The sequence below is a fragment of the Rhinolophus sinicus genome, chromosome 14, assembly GCF_057876585.1.
Source record: "Rhinolophus sinicus isolate RSI-liver-muscle chromosome 14, RSI-T2T, whole genome shotgun sequence".
NCBI lineage: Eukaryota > Metazoa > Chordata > Mammalia > Chiroptera > Rhinolophidae > Rhinolophus > Rhinolophus sinicus.
In genome coordinates, this window is record NC_142514.1 from 144,169,631 (window position 1) to 144,190,187 (window position 20,557).

The window sequence follows — 20,557 nt, forward strand, 5'->3', positions numbered from 1 at the left end:
GAGAAATGCAAATCAAAACCACAATGAGATATCACCTCACCCCAGTCAGAATGGCTAGCACCAACAAGACAAATAGTAACAAGTGTTGGAGAGGCTGTGGAGAAAAAGGAACCCTCATACACTGTTGGTGGGAATGCAGACTGGTGCAGCTGTTATGGAAGGCAGTCTGGAGGTTCCTCAAAAAATTACGAATAGAATTACCATGTGACCCAGCAATACCTCTCCTGGGTATATACCCCAAAAATCTGAAAACACTTACCCATAAAAACACGTGTGCTCCAATGTTCATTGCAGCTTTGTTTACGGTGGCCAAGACATGGAAACAACCAAAATGTCCTTCGATGGATGAATGGATAAAGAAGTTGTGGTATATATACACAATGGAATACTATTCGGCAGTAAGAAAAGATGATATAGGAACATTTGTGACAACATGGATGGATCTTGAGAGTGTAATGCTGAGCGAAATAAGTCAGACAGAAAAAGCAGAGAATCATGTGATTTCACTGATATGTGGTATATAAACCAAAAACAACAAAAGAACAAGACAAACAAAGAGAAACAGAAACTCATAGACACAGAGAATAGTTTAGTGGTTACCAGAGGGTAAGGGAGGTGGGGGGTGGGGGTTGGGGGGTGGGGGGTGAAGGTAAGGGGGATCAAATATATGGTGATGGAAGGAGAACTGACTCTGGGTGGTGAACACACAATGGGATTTATAGATGATGTAGTACAGAATTTTACACCTGAAATCTATGTAATTTCACTAACAATTGTCACCCCAATAAATTTAAAAAGAAAAGAAAATCTGCAAATCAATTAGTGTGTTATCCCACATAAACAAAATGAAGGAAAAAAATTGTAGGATCATATTAATATATACAGAAAAATCCAACATTTCTTCATGATAAAAACTCTCAGCAAAGTGGGGATAGAGGGAACATACCTCAACATAATCAAGGCCATCTACAACAAACCCACAGCTGATAGCCTTAATAGGGAAAAGCTAAAAGTGTTCTCCTTAAGATCAGGAACAAGACAAGGATGTTCACTTTAACCACTTTTATTCAACACAGTATTGGAAGTCCTGGTCACAGAAATCAGTCAAGGAAACAAAATGCATCTGAATAGAAAAGGAGAGGCAAAACTGTCATTATTTGCAGGTGACATGATAGTATATATAGAGAACCCTCACAATTCCACCAAGAAACTATTAGAAGTAACAAATGAATTCAATAAAGTAGCATGATACAAAATTAATATTCAGAGATCATTTGCATTTTATACACTAATAATGAACTATCAGAAAGAGAAATTAAGAAAACAAATACATTTGCATAAAAATATACCTAGGAATAAATTTAACCAAGTTGGTAAAACAGCTGTATTCATTAAACTATGACACACTGAAGATAGAAATTGAAGAAGATATAAATAAACAGAAGGCCACACCATACTCATGGGTAGAAAGAAGCAACATATTTAAAATATCTATACTACACTAAGGAATCTGCAGATTCAATGTAATCTGTATCAAAATATCGATGATACTTTTCACAGAACTAGAACAAATAATCCTAAAATTTACATGGAACTTCAAATGTACCTGAAATACCAAAGCAATACTGACAAAGAAGAACAGATATATAGGGATCACGCTACCTGATATCAAACAATGTTATAAGTCTATAGTAATCAAAACAGCATGTTGCTGTCATAAAAACAGACACATAGATCAATGGGACAGGACAGAGAGCCCAGAAATAAACCCATGCCTATATGGTCAACTAATCTAGGATAAAGGAAACAAGAATATGCAGTGGGGTAAAGACAGTATATTCGATAAAAGGTGCAGTGAAAACTGGACAGATAGACATGTACAAAAGTGAACCTAGACCACTTTCTTACAGCACATAGAAAAATAAACTGAAAATGGATTAAAGGCTAGAATATAAGTTCTGAAATCATAAAACTCCTAGAAGAAAACATAGCATGGTCTTTGAGCATATTGTAAGGTATGTAAATGTCTAGTCACTATGTTGTACACCTGAAACTAGTATAATATTGTATGTCTACTGTAAATGAAAAATAAATGTAAAAATGTATAATACATCACCTTAATAAAATGAAAGGTAAAAAAATCACATAATCACAATAGAGGCCAACAAAAGCACTTGACAAACTACAACATTCTTTCATGATAAAAACCCTCAACAAATTGTGTATAGAAGAAACACACCTCAACATAAGAAAGGCCATATGTAACAAACTCACAGCTAACATACTTAATGGTGAAAAATTGAAAGCTTTACCTCTAAGATCAGGAATAAGACAATAATAGTGCCCACTCTATTGCCTCTTATTCAATACAGTTCTGGAAGTTTTAGCTAGAGCAGTTAGGCAAGAGAGAGAAATAAAAGACATCCAAATGGGAAAGGAAGAGTAAAATTGTCATTACTGCAGACAATGTAATCTTATATATAAAAAATCATAAGGACGAACCAAAGAAACAAACAAACAAAAAAACACCAAAAACTGTTGGAACCATCAATAAATTAAATGAAGTTGCAGGACATAAAATCAACATACAGCAATTGGTGTGTTTCCGTTCATTAACAATGAAACATTTAAAAAAAAATAAACAATTCCATTCACAATAGCATGATAAACATTACTTAGGAATAAATGAAACTGAGGAAGATAAAGAGCTATACAATAAAAACAAGAATTTGATGAAAAAAATTGAAGAAGACAGAAACAAATGGAAAGATATGCATGTTCATAGAGCAGAACATTTCATATTGTTAAAATATCCGTACCACCCAAAGTCATCCATAGGTTGAACATAATCCTTATAATTCCAATTACATTTTTTTCCACAGAAATAGAATAAACAACATTATAATTTGTGTGGAACCATAAAAGACCCCAAATAGCCAAAGCAATCCTGAGAAAGAACAAAACCAGAAGCATCACAATTCCTAATTTAAAACTCTACTGCAAAACTATAAGAATTAAAACAATATGGTACTGGTATAAAAATAAATACATAGACCAAAGAAACAGAAGAGAAAGCCAAGAAATAAACTTCTGCATATATATATGGTCAACTAATAATTGACATAGGAACCAAGAACACTCAATGGGGAAAGGATAGTCTCTTCAATAAATGGTGTTGGGAAACTGGATAACCATATACAGAAAAATGAAATTGGACCCTTATCTTATACCACTCACAAAAATTAACTCTAAATTGTTTAAAGTCTTAAACATAAGACCTGATATTGTAAAACTAGATTTAAACATAGGAAAGAAGTTCCATGACATGGTTTATTACAATGATTTTTTTTTATATGACACCAAAACAAAAGTGAGAAAAGCAAAAATCAACAAGTGAGACTACTACAAACTTAAAAGCTTTGCACAGCAGAAGAAGCAAACAAAAAAAGAAAGGGTAACCTGCAGAGTGGGGAAAAATATTTGCAAACCATATATTTGATAGTTAATATCCAAAATACAAACAAAAAACAAAACCTCATATAACTCAATAACAAAAAACTCAAACAATCCAATTAAAATATTGGCAGATAAACTAAATAGACATATTTCCAAATAAGTTATCCAAATGGCCAACAAGTACATGAAGATGCTCAACATCACTAATCATCAGGGGAATGCAGACGAAACAGCAATGAAATATCACCTCACACCTGTTAGAATGACTATTATCAGGAAAACAAGAGATAAGTGGTAAGAAAAGATGATATAGGAACATTTGTGACAACATGGATGGATCTTGAGAGTATGATGATAAGCGAAATAAGTCAGACAGAAAAAGCAGAGAACCATGTGATTTCACTGATATGTGGTATATAAACCAAAAACAGCAAAAGAAGAAGACAAACAAATGAGAAACAAAAACTCACAGACACAGACAATAGTTTAGTGGTTACCAGAGGGTAAGGGGGGAGGGGGTATGGGAGATGAGGGTAAGGGGGATCAAATATATGGTGATGGAAGGAGAACTGACTCTGGGTGGTGAGCACACAATGGGATTTATAAATGATGTAATACTGAATTGTACCCCTGAAATCTATGTAATTTCATTAACAATTGTCACTCCAATAAATTTAAAAAAAAGGTGAGCAAGATAGAGTCAAATCAACACCTGCTGTGTGTATTGGTGTTGAGCAGGGGGTGCCTGGAACCAGAAGAGCAGCCTAGGGAAGGGGACAGACAGATCAGGAGAATTTAGTTGGTGTGGCATCCAGGAAGGAGAGAATTTCAGGGAGAAGCAGGAATCAACCACGATGACCACTACAGATATGAGGACAAGTAGCTGCTGGAGAGTCCACCTCGTTGTCGTTTTCATTTGAGTGACAGGTATAGATGATGGCTGACAGTGAATTAATAAGAAAATAGCTATTAAACAAGTGAAATATTGTAAGAGTAGGGTCATTTCCAAAGGCGGAATTTGGCGGTGGGAAAAAATTGCAGGACAATAAGTTGAACAGACAGCCGTAACACGATGCTACATTGGTTAGTGAGAGGTGAACATACTCTGTAGCACAGTGGAAAGAACTGATACTGAATATACATGTGAAGAGAAGATGACTCGTGGGCTGAAGTACTTATGGAGGGAAAGACAGTATGAGCCTGACCTGCAACCCGACTGTTCCTTCCAAGCAGAAAATAGTGGAATAAAGTATAAGTTTGGTTTATCTTCTTACAAAAGGAAACAAACCATAAAACAACCCTCTCCCCTACCAGCACGCAGTCCTTCCTATCAGGTACTGTTAACAGACTCCAAAGGAACAAATTCGGGGTAGGGTGCTTAAAAAGAAAAGAAAGACACTCAATTCCCGTTCAGAAGAAAAATACCTGATAATACTCTAGACAAATACATTTAATTAAGTTCAGATTAAAGTACGTTTTGCTTCATAAGATTGAATCCTGTTGTGTTGTAAATGTAGTAATTAAATCAATGTGGCATAAAAAAGATAAACCCTCAAAAACTTAGTTGAAATCCAACTACTGAAACCTCACTAGTGTGAGTTACAACAAGCCCACAGACAAAATCGGTGGCCTTTGACTTACCCTTTAATTTTGTAACAATAATTCTGGCCAGTGATTTAGGAAATCCTTAAACGCAAACAATCAAATCTCCAGGAGGTATCCTTGTCTTTCTTCTTCTTTCTTTCTCTGTAACTTAAGAACAATGAACCTTAAAAGAGAGAGAGAGAGAGAGAGAGAGAGAGAGAGAGAGAGAGAGAGAGAGAGAGAGAAGAATTACTGACAAAGATGTTGAGAAAAGGGAAACTTTGTGTACTCTTGGTGGGAATATAAATTTGTTGGGCCAATATGAAAATAGTATGGGGGGTTCCTCTGAAAATTAAAAGTAGAACTACCATATGATCCAGTGATTCCACTTCTGGGTATATATTAAAAGAAGTGAAAACAGGATACTGAAGAGAGTTACGTATGCCCATGTTTTTTGCACCGTTTTTCACGATAGCCAAGATATCACACACACACACACACACACACACACACACACACACACACACACACGCACATTATGCAGCCATGAAAAAGAAGGAAATCCTGCCTCTTGTGACTATGTAGATGGACCTTGAAGGCATTAGGCTGAGCTAAGTCAGAACGAGAAAAACAAATACTGTATGACACCAAGTATATGTAGAATCCCAAAACACCAAACTTGTAAAATAGGAGCATAGAATGATGAATATCAGGGGTTGGCAGGTGGGGGAATTAGGTAGATGTTGTTTCAAGGTACAAATTTGTAACCAGTAGATAAGTAAGTTCTGGGCAACTAATGCTCATCATGGTGATTATAAACATACAATATTATAAACTTTAATGGTGCTAAGAGACTAGATCTTAATTGTTCCCATCATAAAAAGAAATAATGAGGTGACACGATACAGGTATTGGCTGACTTTATGTTGGTAATGATATTGTAATACATAAATGCATCAGATCAACATGTTGTAGATGGTAAAACTACATAATGTTATATGTTAATTATATCATTAAAAATAAATACAATGTACTTTTAATGTTGTCTATGCTTGTCCCTCCCTTCTTATTCTTTATCTGCCCTAGTTAATGTCATCTTTGTATTATGATAACTGTGTTTGTGTTATGAACTGTGCATGTCTGTAACAATTGTCTGTACACTGTTGTCACCCTAATCTGTGTATATGAACCCAAAATACTCTTGGATTCAATGTTTTATTGTTATGCTTCCCCCCAATTCTCCACCCCCCCACACACTGCTTTCAAGACATGTCCTTTGCCAGCAGATGGGATTGACGAGCTTTCACATGTCTCAACTTCACACAGTATTCAGGTTTCCCTCTTTCTGTCATTCCTGTCCCACTGAATCGTACTACCGTACTTCCAAGCCGATGGGCATCCTACTCTACTTTCTTCTTCCCTATAAATATAGTTTAAATTATAAATATAGTTTACCATGTCTTTTTAATTTATCCAGTTAAATCTCTCTTCAATCTCACTTCTTTTTCATCACTCACAAGCTCTCCCTTAGATTTCATCTGTATCCTGTCTTTGTTGTATACTGTAATTGTCACCTCTTCTTATACTCATTCTCATCATGTTTCCCATGTTTCCCAATATTAGTAAAATTTGAATATAGACTTTAACTGTAGAATCAACCATTCAGACCAACATTTCCAAATGAAGATATCTAGAAGAGATAGATAAAATTTTAAGGTAAAGTTTTTAAAGCCTCAAAGAATTTAATAGATAGTGAAGAATATCTGATAGAAGAGGCAAAGAATTTGAAGCAATAATGACTGAACCATTTCTATTACAAAATTAAAGACAAAATTTAAGAAATAGGAAGGAGTAGAAGCCACAAATGTCCCTTAGTCTTGTGAACTTTATTGTTGCCTCCTGAAAAGCACTTGATCCTGGAGGTAACATTCCTTGCCCATACTTTGGGATGCTGGAAAGATTTAGACAATGTTTTTTCCTCCTGGTCTATCATACAATTTGGTCTATTTGAATGCTGAGTTATGGAGATAGATTAAAAGAAGGCAGGGATCTATTCAAAGAAAGGCAAAATTACAGCAAATTAATGGAGGTGTTAGTATGGTAATGTCCTCACTCCTCTGCCTGATTGAACTGGACTTGGTTTTAAGACAATTTAGAGTTCAAAACATGAGTTAATATTTCCAAGTGTTTGTCCTCAATCTTTATTTTGTATAATTACCACCCGAGGACATCTTAAAAATGTGGATTTTCAGTCCCATTCCAGAGATTCTGTTATGAGGGGTCTGCTTATGGCTCTGGACCTATCATTTTAAAAAGTACCTCAAATTTCATTTTATAAATGCTGCCAACTGTTCAATCATATTTTGAAAAAACACTATTCTAAGGAGAAAATTTTAGTGGAGAAATTGGGAAGTGTACAAAATAAATTTGCCTCCTGCAACTTTACAGTATTTATTTATTCATATAATAGTCGTTTGGATTTTATATATATACAGCCATGTCATCTGCAAATAGTGACAGTTTTACTTCTTTATTCCTTATTTGAATGCCTTGTATTTTATTTTCTTGTCTGATTGTTTTGGCTTGAAGTTCCTGTACTACGTTAAGTAACAGTGGGGAGTTGGGCATCTTTCTCTTGTTTCTGATCTTAGAAGGGAAAGCTTTCCATTTTTCACCACTGTGTATGATATTATCTGAGGGTTTGTCGTATTTGGGCTTTATTATTTTGAGGGTCTTTCCTTCTAGACCATGTTATTGATTGTTTTGATCATAAATTGAAGTTGTGTGTTGTCAAATGCTTTCATTGCATCTATTGATATGATTTTATAATTTTTATCTTTTAAAGGTTAATGTGAAGTGTGGTGTACCAAATTGATTGTTTAGAGCAACTAATTTTTGACAAAGGAGCCTAAAACATACAGTGGAGAAAGTAATGTCTATTTAGTAAATATTGTTGGGAAAACTGAAAAGCTACATACAAAAGAATGAAACTAGAGTCCTGTCTGACACTATACGCAAAAATGAAGTGAAATGGATTAAACACTTGAATTAAAATCCAAAACAATAAAATATGTAAAATAAAACATAGGCAATAAACTATGGACCTTGGTCTCAGAGGGATTTTTGTTAACTTGAGCTTAAAGGCAAGGGAAGTCAAAGAAAAAAATAAATAAATGGACTACATCAAAGTAAAAAAGCTTCTCTAAAGCAAAAGACACCATCAACCAAACAAAAAGGCAAGCACCAAATGGCAGAAGATATTTCCAAATGATACCTTCCATAAGTGGTTAATGTCCAAAATATATAAAGAACTCATACAAGTCAAGGACAGAATAAATCCAAACAATCCGATTAAAGATTGGGCAGAGGACCTGAATAACCACTTTTTCAAGGAGGATATAAAGATGGACAACAGATATATTAAAACATTCTCAACATCATTAGTTGTAAGTGAAATGCAAATCAAAATCATAATGAGATACCACCTCATATTTGTTAGAACGGCCATTATCAACAAGACAAGAAATAACAAGTGTTGGAGCAGATATGGAGAAAAGGGAACACCTGCACACTGCTGGTGGTAATGTAAATTTGTGCAGGCATTGTGAAAAATTACCATAGGTCCTAGCAATCCCCCTTCAGTATATCTACCTGAAAAAATTTGAGAATAATTATTCGTAAAGGTATATGTACCCCTATGTTCATTGCAGCATTATTCACAATAACCAAGACATGGAGACAATCTATGTGTCTTTTGACAGATGACTATATAAAGAAGGTATGGTACATGTACACAGCGGAATACTACTGAGCCTTAAAAAGATGAAATAGTGCCATTTGTTGTAATATGGGTGGGTCTTGAGAGTATTGTGCTAAGTGAAATAAGACAGATAGAATAGCTCAAGAACCATATGATTTCACTCTGTGGGATTCAAAACGAAAAGCAACTAATGAACAAACAAAACAAATAAACTAAACTATAAACTCATAGATAGAGACACTGGAATGGTGGTTATCAGAGGACGAGGTAGGTGGGGGGAAGATGAAAAGGGTAAAGGGATCTAATGCACGGTGATAGAAGGAAACTAGAGTTTGGGTGGTGAGCACACAATAGACTAGATAGATGTTGTATTTTAAAGTTGTACACATGAAATTTATATAATGTGATTAACCAATTTCAACCCAATAAATTTAATTTAAAAAATAAATTTGCCATTCTGGATGGCCTGGACATGAAACATAACTCATTTGTGACATTTTACGTTCTAGTTTCCAATGGAAGTATCTTTCTAGCTGAATAGTTGAATGAATACACCAGACAGTGTACGACTGTGCTAGAATGTTCAACTGAGGGATTTTTCAGAATTTAGCTCCAAAGGATAAAGAAAGTAAAAAGTCTGTAAAGAAATCTAGAGCTCTGAAAGGAGACATGTAGACTAGATCGAGAAGTGTTGCCAACGTGTGACTGACTCTAATATGGTTTCCAGAAGGATAGATCAGAAAGACTATTGGAGAAAAATTATCAAAGAAGCAATAGAACATTTTTAAGAGCTGCAATATGACCTGATTCTTTATAATAAAAATATACATAAAATGTTGAACAGAATTTATAATAATAATAATAACTTCATTTAGCTATATCCTGGCAATATTCTTATACTCTTAGAATAAAGAGTATAGAATTTAAAGATTAAACAAATGAATAAACATGTTAATTATACTTCATTTAAAACAAACAAGCAAACAAACAAAACCAAACAGACAAAAACCAAATGAACAAATTATGTTATTTACAGATAAGTTAAAATCAGACTGATATCAGAGCAGCAGCATGGAATACTACATGATATTAGCACTATTAAAATTCTGAAGTGCTATGATTTGAAATCTTGTATGTCAATCAAATTACTAAAGAAACAAGTAAAAACAGTAGTGTAAATAATTGTTATTTTATAAAGTATAAATTAAAACAAATCTATAATTAAAATTCCAACTGATTCAATATAGGAATGGTGGTATTTGTGAAGAGGTGAGTGTGTGTGTGTGTGTGTGTGTGTGTGGTTATAGTGAACATGTGCAAAGTTGATAGGAAATTATTTTTGAATGTATAGGCTAAAAATTGAGGTTAGTTCTGGCATAAAGGGTGCTTGCATCTTAACTAATATAAAAAGAAAATGAAATTAAGAAATTTCAATCATACTACAAAGGTAGGAAAGAAAGAATCCAAACAAAACAATAAATCATGGAAATCACATAAAATAACAGTAATAAGTCAAGATTTTTATTCCTACATGTATGCCAATAGAATTGTGTGTACATATGCACCAAGACATATCCACTAGAATATTTATATCAGCCCTACTCCTAAAGGTCACAAACTGGACACAATTCAAACGTCCATTCACAGACAAATGAGTAAATAAATTGTGGCTTATTTATACAATGGAATGTTATACATAATGAAAACAAATGTCACCGCTACATACATGAATATGAGAGATTCTTACAATATTAAGTTTTCAGAAAGAAGCGAAATACAAAAGAATACATGCAATGTGATTCCATGTAAAGAAAGCTAAACAACTGTCAAAATTTCACTTATGATATTAAAAGTCTGAATAGTGACTAGTGTAAACTTTTGGAAATAGAGAAGATTAATGATAAGAAGTAGATATGGGTATGAAACATTGTTTGGGATACAGGCAGTGTTCTCCATCTGGGCATGCTTACAGGGTCATTTAATTTGTGGTACTTCACGGAGCTGTCAAGCCTAGTAGGCTCTACTGTGATGGGACAATCCTCTCGATAGATTGTGAAGTCATGGGCAGGTGGAGGAAGGAGCAGTAAGACCAGGAGAAAGGACCAAAGCAGTCTTTGTTGTTTCCATGACAGGCAAGTTCATCTGCATTCTTTGTACTTAAGTATTGTTGCAGGCACACGTTTTCTTGTTTTGGAGTTCAAATCTCTTGTAATCACAAAAGAGAAAGCAGGCAATCTCAGACCTCATATAGAGAAACCCTGAGAACTTGTGTTCTGCTGCTTGAGCTGTCTGAGAAGCCTGGGCATGGTCAGTCTGAGAGAGATTTAAAGGTACAGTTTGCCAGGAGTAGAGAAAAACTTGAATGCCTTTGGGACAAAGTTCAGGCCACAGGGAAGAGGTAATTTTTCAGAGACTGGCAGGTTGGCACAGGCTTATTATTAACTGACTTATTCCCTTTAAAAGGGAGAACATACTTCTTCCTTTAATTTCCCGAGGTTTAAGAAACACAGATGAAATAGCATGGACACCCGTGGCCAGTCAGTACATTGCATAAGAATTTGTTCCGAGATCTTCTCTGACATCCCCGAACTCTAAGTTTCTTTTCTACTGGTTACACATCCTCATGTTCTGAGTTTGTGTGAGTAAAGAGTAAGAAAGGGGAGAATAATTATCTCTGCTATATTCAGTAGAAATTTGCCTGGAGAAGGGATAGAGTTCGTAAGGTAGACATTATGAAAGCTTAGATAATAGTTCAGTTTTCTAACCCACATTGATTTATATCTTGTTAAACATGCAAATTGTTAATTCCACCTAGCTCAGATTGCCAGGAAACTTTGAGGAATTCATAACTCAAGATGACTTCTTTCAGAGACAGGTATTTTTCTTTTTGACTCTTTTGTCTACGGAATTTGGATATATATATATGGTTTGGGTATGCATGTAAAAAAAATAGAAAGTTCATTACATTGTCTGAATTAAAGACTCACTATAGTTACAATAAAAAACAACAGCAACAGTCTGGTGTTAGTTAAAGGACAGATATAGATGAATGGAAATGGAACAGATAAAGAGTCCAGAAATGGACTCAAACATATATGGTAAACTGATTTTCAAGTGGGAAAGGAAAGTCTTTTCAACAAATGATGCTGGAACAATTAGATATTGACCTGGACATAAATAAACATGGACCCTACGTCACACCAGACACAATGTAATTCAAAATAGATGAAATAGACCAAAGGCTTAAATGTAAAAGCTAACCTATGATAGTTTTAGAAGAAAACATAGTGAAAAATGTCCATGGTTGTGTGGTTGGCAAAACTTTCCTAGCACATTAAAATTATGAACTATAAAAGAAAAAAAAAATTTTTAACTTAAGTTTATTGGGGTGACACCTATTAGTAAAGTTACATAGATTTCAGGTGTACAATTCTGTAATACATTGTATCTCACATTGTGTGTTCAAAATGAAGGAACAAAAACTCATAGACACAGACAATAGTTTAGGGGGGAGGAGGGCTCTAGAAGAGGGTAAACAGGGTCTAATACATGGTCATGAAAGAAAAATTTGATCAATTAGACTAATCAAACTAAAACCTTTTTGCTCTTTGAAAAATACCAATAAGAAAATTAAGAGCCAAACGAAAGAAAGAAAATATTTGTAATGCATATATGCAATAAGGGACTGGTATCCCAATTATATGAACACTCCTTCAGCTCAACAATATATAAGAGTATGAAATAAAAAATGGGCAAAAGTCTGAACTGACAGTTCACAAAAGAAGATATGGAAGGGTCAACAAGCACATGAAAAGATGGTGAACATAATTAGTCATCAAGGAAATGCAAACTAAAACTGTAATGAGATAACATTACACACTCATTAGATGGCTTACATTGAAAAGATTGACAATATCAAGTGTCAGGGAGAATGGAGAGCAACTAGAACTCTCACACACTGTTGTTGGTAACCGCTTTAGAAGACTGTTTGCCAATTTCGTAAAAAGTAAAACATACACCTGCCATACAATTCATACATTTCACTTCTAGGTATCTCCCCAAGAGAAATAAAAATATATGTCCACATAAAGGTTTGTGTATAGATATTCATAGCACCTTTTTTCATAATAGCCCCCAATTGGAAATTCCCTCAATGTCCATCAGTAGGTTAACAGATAAATAAAACATGGTACACAATGAAATTCTACTCAACAATCGAAAAGGATAACTACTCATATAGGCAACAACATGGTTGAATTAAAAAAAATACTATGATTTGTGAAAGAAGCCATCCACAAAATAATACACAACTGTATTATTGCATTTACAGGAAATGCAAACTAATTTATAGTTACAAAAAGCATAACAATGGTTGCCTGCGGCTTGGTCACAGTGAGGCATAGACTGCAAAGGGGCACTAGATATTTTTTGGGGGATGATGAAAATGTTTTGTATCTTGATAGTGGGAGTGGTTTCAAGGTTTCAGTGCTTTCAACTTGGCAAAGTTCATCTAAATGTGTACCTTAAATGTGTGCACCTATTGTGAATAAATTATTCCTCAATACAGTTGACATAAAACAATAAAAACACATTTTAAGCCAGGATAGAGGACTGCACATGATACCATCTCCTATGGTACATTTCAGTGGGAGACATTGGGCCCATTTATATGGGAGTATATGCTCACACTTAGACATGACATTCCTAGGACGAGTTTACCCCATATTCTAATTTCCTTTCAGACTAACGAGGCTTCTAGGACGTTATCTGAAGTATTCTGAAGCCACATAGCAGGAGGATAATTTTTCCCTTCCCTTGGTTTTTACATTTCTGTCCTTGTATATCTAGTGATTAGTAGTAAATCCCTTAGCTACAGTTGAAGCAAGAGGCACTGTTTTGAAGACAGAAAGGAACTGAACTGGACCCCGGACCAGGAACAGCCAAGGACTTGGAGGGTGTTTGTGAATAATTGAGAAGAGGGAAGAAGAAAGTTAGATCTCTGAAGGGTGAAGGGAATGAAACCCCTGCAGGGCCAGCCTGGCACATAGATGTGCATCTCACCAGCGGGGTCCTGTGAAGTGGGATATAAATAAGTGCATCCCAAATTGCACCCACCACCTTCTTTCCAAATCTCTTCTTCTTTTTGTTTTCTCAAAACACTCATCCTGTTTCCATCTTCCCAGTGTCTCAGGTCCCAGGGTGTCATCTTTGACTCTTCTCTCTCCTTCACTGTCCACACTCACGTAACATATCTTCATAATTTTACATCTAAATTACTTACACTTATTGATCTCCTCCTAACTGCCAGGTGCTTTGCTAGACAATGAGGTTAGAGAAATAACTAATAAAAGGTTTGAGAGGATCCGTTCAACCCACAATCCTGAAGCACAGAGAGAGGGCTGGGATTGCAGGAAAGATTACACCCAACAGCATAGGTAGATCCTCATCTTTGGTGACTTACTTTTTAACTCTAGAGAATGCAGAAGCCATGTGGTCAGACCTCTCTCGCCATTATTTTTACCTTCAAATTCAGACGGTAATTCCATCTTTGTGTTTTTCCCTGCAGTCCTCTAAATCCTGCTCTACTCACCTCCCCTGGGGGCTTGTTTACTATTATCTCAAGTCTAAAATATCTTGAGTACCTTACTTTCATGGTTGCTTTGCATAGGACAAGAAAACATGCTCAAGCCTTCTATTCCATTTAAAGAAAGATTGGATCCTGCCTCCTCCATAAGCTTTTATCTACTTTATATTCCCTTTATTGCCACATTTCTCACAAAGGTTTGAAATTTAGCACTTCTGGCTTAATAAATGTTTGTTAATAAAATGAACCAATTAATGCATCTTATCCACTTATTAGTCTTATTTCTGCCTCTATCTTTTAAAGAAAAATTCTCTATAAGCCCGGCACTCATATTCTAGGTACCAGTCCAGAAGGCCCCTCCAATATTTTCATCCTGCTCATTCTACGGACCTTTTCTTTGTTGACTAACTCCCCTCTCTTGTACCCATCAAGATACTGTGTCTTTAAGCAAACTACATCATATAAGTATTATGAATCTGAGACTTAGCAAAGATATGTTAAAAATTACAGCATTTATTCCACACATATGTATTAAGGGCTTTCAGTGTCCTGGGAAATGCTCTGGGTGCTATGGGATGATTAATGAATGACAGGTTAGATGCTTTGAAAATTTACATGCACCTTTTTGAGCCTGGGCCCTTGGCTGTTTGGGCCTTTTTGCCTTTAGAGCCTCTTCTTTTGCTCAGCTCCAAACTGTTTGGAGTGTACTTGTGTTCCTAATAAGGCCACCTTGGGCCATTGGCCCATTCTCTACTGCTTGGGTCCACTTCTATTTCTTTGAAGTGTGCTATCTCTCCTAATAAACTATACTTTCACCACTTAAAAAAAAAAAAAAAAGAAAGTTTACATGCTCGTGGGGGGAAGCCGCTTACAAACTTGAAAATACTTAATAAGCAAAATAATTTAATACAGTTTTTAAGTGAATTACATGCATTATTTATTCATTTATTCATTTATTTATTTATTAGTTTCAGGTGTACAAAGCGATATAATAGACATTTGGACACCTCTCAAAGTGATAAGCCCCCCAATCTAATTCCTCTCTGACTTGGAATGTTGCTGTTACTATACCATTGACTATATTTCCTATGTTGTCATCCACATTCGTGAATATATATATAATTATAGTCAACATTCAATATCATTCAACTTTAGCTTCAGGTGTATAGGGCACTAGTCAGGCATGTACACAATTTCATATTGGTTTAAGTGCTAAGGAAGGTAATGGGATGGAGAGTAACTTGGGCTACATTTGATCGTGTGGTTAGAGGTTATGTGTTTGAGGCGTTGTGACCCTGGTGCTAATAATGAGCTGCTCTAGGCTCTTCTTGCCGTGTCCAACCTTTTCCAGTATCCATCCTATTTAACGATCCAGCATATATCCGAAGGAATTGAAAACACTAACTCGAAAAGATCTGTACCCTGATGTTTCTTCTAGTATTATTTACAGTAGTCAAACATAAAACAACCTAAGTGTCCATGGATGGATAAATAGATGGAATATTATTGAGCCATAAAAAGAAGGAAATCTTGCCATTTGCAACATGGACCTTAAAGGTATTATGCTAAGTTGGTAAGTCAGTCAGAGAAGGAAAGGTATGATCTCACTCGTATGTGGAAACCAAATACAGACACACAGACAAAGGCAACAACAGAACTCACGGGGAACAGATTGGTGGTTGCCAGAGGTGGGGGGCAAACTGGGTGAAGGAGGTCAAAAGGTATTAATTTATAGTTATAAAATTCAGTGAGTCCTGAAGATGTAATGTATACCATGGTGAATATAGTTGATAATACCGTATTATATGTTTGAAAGTTGCTAAGAGAGTTAACCTTAAAAGTTCTCATCACAAGAAAAGAACTGTAATCATGTGTGGTGATGGATGTTAACAAGATTTATTGTGATGATCATTTTGTAATATATACACACATCAAATCATTATGTGGTACAATGGAAACCAATGTTATATGAGAATTATATCCCGATAAAGAAAGTTTAAAAATTTTAGCTTGCCTCTTAATCTCTGCCTTGTATCCTAGATTGAGGCAGGTTAGTCAGCATAACTGTAGGCAATCAGGAACTCCCTAGTAGAATGGACAAAGACAGTCACATCTTTAAGGCTGTAGCCCTGGGAAACATCATTAGCACAGGACAGCTGGTACCCAACAGCTGATTTGTTTCAAACTGTTTCAAAAAGTCTCCTCAAGGCTGAGAATTTGATAAAACTGTACTAGTAGACATCAACTTTTCTCCTTATAGACATCAGCTTTTCTCCTCAGATACACAAGGAAAAGTATCAAAACAGAAGTCTGTTGCTTTAGCTGTGGGCATCCCAGTTTCAGGTACCCTCTCCCACTTGGGAGCTGTAACCCTTTGCTTTAATAAACTATCCTCTTGTGTAACCTCTGGCCTATCTGGTCCGTGCTTCCATTCTTTGGTTTCAAGAGACTATAATCCCGGCACACCCAAAAACCTCCCACATCATTTGGGGGCTCATCCAGGATTAAGAAGTAAATAGTATCTGTGCCTGTTTACTTGCCCCCTTACAGGCCTTCATCTTTTTTTTTTTTTTTTTTGGTCTCTTTCTCCTGTCACACAAATATTGGGTCTCTGTCAGCCAGTTAAAAGCAAATACTGCAGCTGCCAACCTACAAGCCACAGAGAGCAGGCTTTGCAGAAGGGCTTTGGTCAATCCCCTCCAGTGCTGAGCCAGAGGAATGTTGGCCTTAGTCCAAACTGCCTTTTCTCTTGCTTTCTCTTGTAAGGAGGGAAGTCCAAAGAAGGCATGAGGTTGGGGTGAATGACTCTTGGCAAAAATTGAAGGGCTGTATCTGTGGCTACTCTGCAGTGGGTCCTGAATGCTCCTGGGTCCTCCTCCAGCCCAACTGCCCGGTAGGGTATCGTTCAGAGACTCTCCCTCTACCTCTCCCTCCCCCTCTCTGCTACTTTCTCCTATTCCTTTGCTGCCTTTCCTCCCTCCTTTCTGTGAGGAGGCTGAATACTGGCGTGTGGCCAGGATTGTGGGCCTTTGGAGACAACTGAAGGGCTCTGGCCATGGCTACTCTGTGGTGGGTCCCAAAGGTCTCGTTGGTCTCTTCCTGGTCCGACAACTCATAAGGTTGCCAGTTGAATGTCTGCACCACCTGTGCTGCTCTTTTCATCCTGTCACTGTTTCTCCTCAGCTCTTGAAACGCTGGTCCAGGGTGTCTTCCCTGTGAGAACTCCTCAACACTCTCCACCAGCCTCAAGACATCTTAAGGTAAGAACATGGACCTCTGTCTCTGTAGGACATCTCTTGTTACTCAGGATAAAATTTACTGGCATGTGGCATACCCTCTCATATCATCCTATTGGGATCTCCTCCAAGTTTTAAAGTGCAAATAGGGGTGTCCTGACATCCACACCCAACATCTCTGTTGTTTTTGTGACCTTCCCACTTGTTGCCAATTTTCCAATAACTGTCTAGCAGCCCACGTCCATCTAGGACACCACCCCTGGGGTCCTGAATATCTTGCCACTTTCCTTCTACACCTTTGTTTTGGCCAACCATCAGGCAGAGTCCTTGGGGAGAACCGACATATTCCAGAGTTGCATTTCCTTAAGGAAGCAGCTTTGACCAAAGCCTTTTCGGACTTCCAATATCTCTTTCTGTCCCCCCTCACATATTGGACAACATGGCCTCCTTCCACACCCTTCCATCCAAGCAAGATACCTTCTTTACAAACCTTGTGCATATACTCCCTCCTTAACTACCTCTATTTGGAAGGCTGCCATTTCATGGTTCACACCATGAATATCGGAGACACCCAGGGTCGGGCCGTACACACTTCTACCTTAAAACATCTGATTATCAGCCACTCCCTTTATTGGCCTGTGGGCCGGCCCCAAACATCCAGGCGGGGACACACAGGGATATGCGCAGGCGCTCACCAGGGACCCGGGCCTGGCAGCCAAGGTAAGCGTGACTAACCCTGCTGCGCCATGTCTCCTCACGTTCGTCAGAACCGGTCGCGCTGTCTCCTTGGTTCAGGTCTCTGAAGGACCCTCTAGAAAAGTTGTTGGGAGACAAATTGCAAAGGGATGCCTTTCTTTTCTCCCTCCCTTCCAGATAGGCAATCAGCCCTCCTCATGCACCTTCACCCCCCTGGATTGCATCTTAAAACATTGGGACAGATTTGACCCTCAGACTCTGAAGAAGCGGTGCCTAGCCTTTTTTGTTCAGAGGTTTGGCCTCAAAACAAATTAAAAGATGGGGAGACTTGACCTTCAGAGGAAAGTATTAACTACAATGCTATTATGCAGCTAGATCTGTTTTGCAGACAGGAAAGCAAATGGTCAGAAGTTCCATATGTTCAGGTTTTTTTCACTCTAAGGGACAATCCAGAACTCTGCCAAAGGTGTAAGGTTGATCCAGCTCTTTTGGCTGTAATTTCTTATCTCCCTCCTCTAACGGAGCTCATTCAAGGGAACCTCCAACAGGACCCTCCTCTCCAGAGGACGGCCCCTCAGTAGATAATCAGTCAGAGGTCTGTCCCAAGACTCTATACCCTGCCCTTCCTCCTGAGCTGGCTCCTATCCCGGCTCCCTCTAATTGTCCTCCATATCCAGGATCTCCTGCACAAAAGCGCCCCCAGGTGGGAACAAATCTCCTTCCTTTACAGGAAATGCCAGGAGAGTTTGGGCCTGTCAGGGTTCAGTTCCCCTTCTCTCTAAAGGATCTCAGACAAATAAAGGGAGATCTAGGAAAGTTTTCAGCTGACCCTGACCGATATATAGAAGCTTTCCAAAGCTTAACCCAGGTCTTTGACTTCTCTTGGAAAGATGCCACGCTAATCTTAAACCAGACTCTCACTAATTCTGAGAAACACGCAGCTCTCCAAGCTGCTGAAAAATTTGGAGACAATCAGTTCCTAGCATATCATGATGGGCAGGCAGGAAGGGACTCCATTCAGGAGTCCTTACCTGCAGGGAAGCAAGCAGCACCCCCTAACAATCCACAATGGAACCCTGATACAGCCATGGGAAATTGGCAGGGAAAACACTTTCTGGCTTGCCTTTTAGAGGGACCGAGGAGAACTAGGACCAAACCCATAAATTATTCAAAACTGTCCACTATTAGCCAGAATTCGGAAGAAAATCCCTCAGCCTTTTTAGAAAGATTCAGGGAGGCCTTAATTAAATATACTCCTATAAGGCCAGACAACCTCAGGGGGAAATTCTTCTAGAAGACAAATTTATAATTCAGGTTGCCTCAGATATCTGCAAGAAATTACAAAAAATTGGCTATTGGCCCCAAGTTACCTTGGATCAATTACTCATGGTAGCCAACACTGTCTTTTACAATTGGGACCAGGAGGAAGCCCAGGACAAGGAGAAAAAAAATAAGAAAAAAGGCAGAAGTATTGATGGCTGCCTTACAGGCTACAGCCCAACAGGGTCCACAGGGAAAATCCAACTGCCACTGTTGCCGGCAGTCCCGTCACTGGCAAAAGGAATGTCCACGGTGACTGGAGCCAACCCGGAGACCTCCACGACCCTGTCCCATCTGTAAATGGGATCACTGGAAGTCAGACTGTCCTTGGAGGCTTCCACCCCTGAGGCCAGCCTTGTCCAGCCAGACTCCCAAATGGGACTGAAGGGGTCCAGGGCTTCTAACAGTGGCTCCTTCGTCCCATCTAACCATCGGGACTCCTGAGCCCTGGGTAACCGTAGAAATGGAAGGAAAATCTATTGAATTCCTTCTAGACACAGGGGCCACCTACTCCATCCTCCTCTCCAACCCAGGGATCCTCTCCAATCGACATGTTACTGTCCGCAAAGTAATAGGCAAGCCAATTAATAAATATTTCTCCCAGCCCTTCGGCTGCCTATGGGGTAACCTAATGTTCTCCCATTCTTTCTTGATCATACGAGAAAATCCCACCCCACTATTAGGAAGGGACATTATGAATGAGTTGGGGACAATTATTTTCTTAGCCCCTGAAAGTATTCCTACCTGCCTCCCGATGATAGAAGCTGGCATCAACCCCGATATATGGACCACACAGGGGGCAATTGGTCATGCCTTAATAGCCACCCTGGTCCACATTCATCTTAAAGACCCCACTCTATTTCCTTGCTGGAAACAATACCCTCTAAAACCTAAGGCATGGAAAGGACTAATACCAATCAT

At 37.8% G+C, this 20,557-nt stretch overlaps 1 protein-coding gene across 1 annotated transcript in view; it reads right to left on the bottom strand.

The window, feature by feature from the left end:
* Positions 1-20,557, bottom strand: part of LOC148755847 (interferon-induced very large GTPase 1-like) — a 57,434-nt gene that overhangs the window by 29,409 nt on the left and 7,468 nt on the right. Inside the window, exon 2 of the mRNA XM_088791614.1 lies at positions 5,098-5,224. The gene's annotated coding sequence lies outside the window, so the exon portion shown is untranslated. The remainder of the gene's footprint in view (positions 1-5,097; positions 5,225-20,557) is intronic.